This window comes from Lissotriton vulgaris, chromosome 9 (genome assembly GCF_964263255.1).
Source record: "Lissotriton vulgaris chromosome 9, aLisVul1.2, whole genome shotgun sequence".
NCBI lineage: Eukaryota > Metazoa > Chordata > Amphibia > Caudata > Salamandridae > Lissotriton > Lissotriton vulgaris.
The window spans coordinates 349,290,648-349,296,647 of record NC_141697.1 but is presented as its reverse complement, the minus strand read 5'-3'; positions in this window follow the sequence as shown (position 1 = coordinate 349,296,647).

Genomic DNA, 6,000 nt, shown 5'->3' with positions numbered 1-6,000 from the left:
ACGCAATCAAGACAGAAGAAATCCCAAAAAAAGCGCATGGGACATGAGGAGTCACAATGACATCCATCAGACAGCAAAGATCCAAATCGAGAATAATCGCGGGAGAACAATGACAAACCACAGACTATGCAAATGGAGTAGCAGGACTTAATTTGATACAGCAAAGGATGATGCTTCCAGACTATCCTAACATGGGCTAAGTGTCTTGTATAGTTGATAACTAATCATGGAGGATGTGTGTCATTACAGCGCATACCAAAACCACGCGTGCCATTACAAAACGGGTATTACTAAGCAATGTCAATGACAACGACATGCCATTACATCGCAAAATTTTATCATGACTATGCTTTTACCACGCATGCCATTACAACGCAAAGGCATGCGTGGTAAAGCTAACCGGTGGTAAACGTTTGCAAAGTATGTGACCCTACCCTACCCTAAACACTAATATAGGACCCCTTCACACCCTCCCTTGACCCCCATTCCTCTCCCTACATTAACACTACACTACCCTGCACGACCCCGCCCGACACTACCCTAAAACACTACTCTACACAAACACTACAACACTACCCTAAACCCTAAAACACTACAGTACACAAACACTACAACAGTACCCTAAACCTTAAAACACTACACTACACAAACCCTACAACACTACCCTAAAACACTATACTACACAAACACTACAACACTACCCTAAACCCTAAAGCATTGCACTATACAAACACTACAACATTACCTTAAACCCAAAAATACTACACTTCAAAAACACAAGAACACTACCCTAAACCCTAAAACACTACACTACACAAACACTACAACACTGCCCTAAACCCTATATCACTACACTACACAAACACTACAAAACTACCCTAATCCCTAAAACACTACACTATACAGCTACACAAACATTACAACACTATAACAAAAGAAACCCCCACCCCAAGCGCAATCCCCCGTACCGCACTCTCCTTGTAGTTCCTCTCTCCTGCTTCCAGCTTTGTCTGAGGGGCATGCACGTCGTTGTGAGGAAATAGCCTCAGTTTCCTCACAACGACGTGGATAGCCATTGCATTGCATGCGTTGTAAAAGCGCATGCAATGCAATGGTATGCGTAGTAATGGCTATGCTTAGTTACATCGCTTGCGTTGTCACGCATGCGATGTAATGGTATTGCGTGGTAAATCTGTGTTGTGATTGCTGTTTCCCATCATGGATGAACATGTTTTTAATTACTATGGTACCGTAGCGGCGGGCTGGGGTGCGTACCAGGCACCCCCCTACCACTTTTATCGTAAGTTCAACTGGGTGACAGGCCCTCTGCATAGTTGGGGATAGAGACAGTTTTGACCCTGGAATGCAGGGAATCAGGGAGGAGGGATGGGGTAGTTTGTTTAGTTTTAGTAGTAGTAGTAGTAATACAGAGCAGAAGGTGCACATCTCCCCCCCAGAGTGTTTCCATGCCTGGTGCACAATAAATGCTGTTTCTGCCCGAGTGCATAGGGTGTCAAGATCCAAAGAAGTAATCAGTCATAAACATGTCTAACAAAAAGGAAATTAAACTGCTTCCTGGAATGTAAATGGTTTGGGTGACAAGCTAAAAAGGGGTTGGTACTCCAGTATATAAAACAACACACGCCAGACATTGTCCTCCTGCAGTAGACACATCTGGTTGGTAACATCTGTGGGGCATTGACACGGTGGGGATACAAACTAGAAGCCCAATCAGCATTCACCCCCGGCTCCCGGGGAGTCGGAATCCTCACAAGGAAGAACTTTCTGATCAAAGAACAAAGATCAGATCTAGACTGACAAACAAGGTAGATACATGACAGCCAGAGGTACCTGGGAGGGTAAAGTACTCAAAATAGCATCAGTATATATCCCGCCGGACCTTCACGCCTTAACACTTAAAGACCTGGGAGAGCTACTCCTTGCCTTCCGAGTGGGGAGGCTGGTGATGGGCGGTGACTTTAATTCGATAGTCTCGGGACAGCTTAATCAACCCCCCCTCAGACCTGAGGGAGACACTCCCCTCCCGAACACTGGTGTTTGGGACCTATGGGGCTAACTGATGCATGGCACACACTCTACCCTACTGAGAGACAATTCACTTTTCAGTCTGGAGCCCACAACTCACTCTTGAGAATTGATTATATCATAGTTCTGTAGTGTAGTTCCTATATTCCCGATAGGCTCTGCGCATTGGAATAATATATTCAGCAGTGTAGACGTAGGACTGAGGTCGACTAGGTCTCTACTGACTATATTAGACTTAAGGTTTGCCAGCTAGCTCAGAGGTCACTATAAACTTTCTTGAATAAACGAGGAGGCGTTTAACCTCCCTGGATAGACAAGAAGGGATTAGCTTCTGACAACCATAAAACATGACAACTTTACTCCCTCAGAATAAGAGTGTATCTCTAGAATCGTGTGAAAACAATAGACAGCTATTTCACTCAGTCAATCGTGCATACTTAGTTTCACCAGAGTGCAGAGAAAAGAGAGACGGGCGTTTTCAAAAAATGGTGTCATTTATTGAGCAGTCTTCTTTCTCATGCAAGAGAAATGTGAATTGCCATAATTGCAATACTTAATATAAAGTAAAGTGTGTACAGTAAAAAGAGTATTATGAAATAATACTGTAAAAGCATTGATATGGTTTCTTAGCCATAAGATACTTTAAAATGGATCAAATATATACATACATATATACATTGACTAACGTACTCAACTGGTGCTTCTAAAATAAGCCTACCCCGATGTACCTGACCTAAGCCTAATACGTGGGAAGGAGTAAATAAGTAGCAGTTTAAGTTAAGATGGTTTTGAGAAGAATCTGACTCAAGAATTCTCTTTAAGGGTTTAGTCAGCTCCGTACCTGGGTAATAGAATGCAGGAGGTCTGGTATCTCTCTTTCAGGACTCAATATCCCAGCAGCCCGCGAAGGCGGCTGAGAACACTGGAGCTGGATTTCTTGGCAGGAGAAAAGACAGTGTCTCTTTCAGTGCATCAAAAGGGAGGGGCGGCGTCCGTGGGCTCTCGCATCAGCTGGGCTCTCGGGCAAGTAGATAGCCGCTCTGCTCCAAAACCACCACCGTGTGTCTGCTTAAGGCAACGTTGGTATATTTATACCTGAAAGGTGCCAGGTTTGACATAAGGTTGGACATAAGACGTCAATAAAGATGTTACTAAGAACTGGCCGTTCTTACAGCGCTCACAGGAGTTCTATGACAAATCAAAACAAAAGCCATGGGGATTTCCCAGGTTGCTGGAGGTTTGGTCTGTTTAGAGAACTCGTTGTGCTTTCTAGGAGTCCGGGGAAGTAGCCTTTTTTAATGTGACTGCATGGGCTACAACTAGATATGGATATGATTCTTATGCCATTATAGGGATATTATTGATTATAACCCTACAAGGGCATAAAATAGAAATATCGATTTAGGTTCTTAGATAAAAACACAATACCCACTCCACGATCTAATGTCCATCATTACTAAAACTAAGCAATAGTAAACATTTAAAGGTGCATGTGTATTCCAACCCACCCCAAAATACATTTTTTGCATTCGAAATGGTGTATGCGAAATACACGAAAATTATTATTGGTACTGTACGCTTTTCAAGCAGTGTAATCATTCAGTTAAACATGCTTATATATATTAGCTGAACGATTTGTGAAAATTACACATGAAATGGCTCTTAATACAGAAAAGAAGGTCGAGACCATTCCATCACATATGAATACAGTTGCTGTAAATGTGCTAGAGGCTGAGGTAATATATTGTCTCTAGAGTTCCTAAAAATAGAAGCTCTGTTCTTTAAGAATAGTTCTACTTTAAGCAGAGTACATGTGCCAGAAAAAGGTAAATATTTTGGAAGTTGAAAAAATAATTTGCTTTCAGGGGCGAAAATAGTTCCAAATGTTGTCAGTAGCTTTTGTTTATCAAAGCTGAAGGCCGAATTCAGAGTTCAGGGGAACGCTGTGTGCTCGTTGCTTAAAAGGTTATTCTTTCTGTTCAGAGGAGAACATCATTTCAGACAGACTCGCAAAAAATTGGTCTACGACATCAGGTGAAAGTTCGACCAAGTTTGAAAGTGCCGCAACAGTGCAGTTGTGAGAATGATTGCTATAATCGATGTCAGGATCAGCAATGCTCACAGAAGGTCGTACCTGGGTGATGCTGCTCTCATCTCGTACTTCACTGCCACCTAATCATAGTGGTGAAGTCTCAATGAATGCCGTCATCAGAATGGGTAGCCGCTGGGGACAACACAATGCAGGAGCCGTTACAGGACTTAGCAAAGTATCTGTATCCAGTGGTACTTCTGATGGTAGTGTAAGACAGACGTCCAACACACATTCTTCTCCGCATAGCATACATCGAAGCACAGGTAGGATGCAATTTTGCCAGATTGGTCTGAATGACAGAAACCAGGTCATATTCAGATCTCTTAGGCGGGCTAATCCAAGGACTTTAGTTATGTGGTCCCGATAGCGTATAGCTAGGATCGTTTCTTCCATCGTTGCTGGAGTCTTGTCTGCGACTTGGCTTGCCATATTGGAGCAGAAGGATCAAAAATAAAATTCCTGCTATGAGTCCCAAAAGTAGTGGTAGGCCGCCAAAGACAGAATGGACAAAATTGGGAAAAATGCCCAGAACTGTTTTGAAGGGTGTTAACAGTCCCGAAAAAATTGTCTTAAATATATGTGGGATACCACTGGTATCAGACATATTTAGGATTTGGCTTAGCATTTCTATGAAATGCACGGGGTAATTTGTTGATAAAAGGGTATGTATCTCTGCCGTTGTCCTTGCAACCAGAAGATCATACGTTTCTTTTGATGACGTTAAAGGCACGCTTGTCTGTAAAAGAACAGACTTCATTTTGCTTAAAGTATCAATTCGAATAGCAGAGATATTCAAAGAAGGCCAAATCGTCGCCTCCATATCTAGAGTGTTGTTTGGATACAATACTTGCATACAGCAAGTGACCATGGAACTAACGCTTACGAGATAGGCTTTCCTTGACACCATGCCACAACAGCTGTGGTCCACTATTAGAATATAACTCCCGTTAGAAAGCCGTCTAAAGAATGGCTCTATTTGTGTTACAGGTGTGCCGTGCTGGTGACATGAAAGGTTATTTGAAGTCCCCTCACAGGCCCCATGCAAATTAATACCTTGGCACAGAAGTATACAGCTTAGTGATTGTTTACAATTGTTACCACTAAGAAATACATTCTGTTTCTTTTCACTATAATATATGTGTGTGTAAGGCAATTTCCATGATGAATTAATGTACCCTTTACCCAACCTTTCATACTGGCCCGCTGGTATATACTCTTGGCAGTATTTAAATTGGAAAGTTGTTATCGGAATTGTAATTATTCCGTATATTATCCATTCAATGACAGGTCTTTCTGACATTGTCAATGGTAATTTCTCAAGTTTTTCAATGCTCAGAATCGTATAGTCTGCTCCTTTTTGTGCCAAACTGATTTGATTATCAGTAAGGTTAAAGATAGAGAATAATGACGTTATATTTATCAAATGCCATGGCACGTAGCCTGAACGCAGATTTTGCAACGTCTAGCCGAGCTGTACAATAGAACGTAATTGGGACTGACCGTGTTGCAACATTAGTAAGTCCTGATCTAATATATCGATAGCAGATGGTACAATACTGTCCAGTGAATATATTCTGGAGGACAGAGTCATTAACCCATTATCCACAACAAAAAGTGATTTTTCCAAATTAATACAATCAATTTCTCGTATTTTTTCTGCTGTCTCAATTTGAGTTACTTTCCAAGCTTCGTTGTATGCAGCGTATATACCGGCCGTTATGAAACGTTTTTGACGCTGTTTGCGTGGTCCCATTATGAAATCACGCAAGTCAGCACCGTCTTTAAGTAAAGTCAAGTGTTGCTTAATTTCAGCCAGTGTGGACTTTTCTAACCACTCAAGGCATAGTTTCCCTACACTGTAT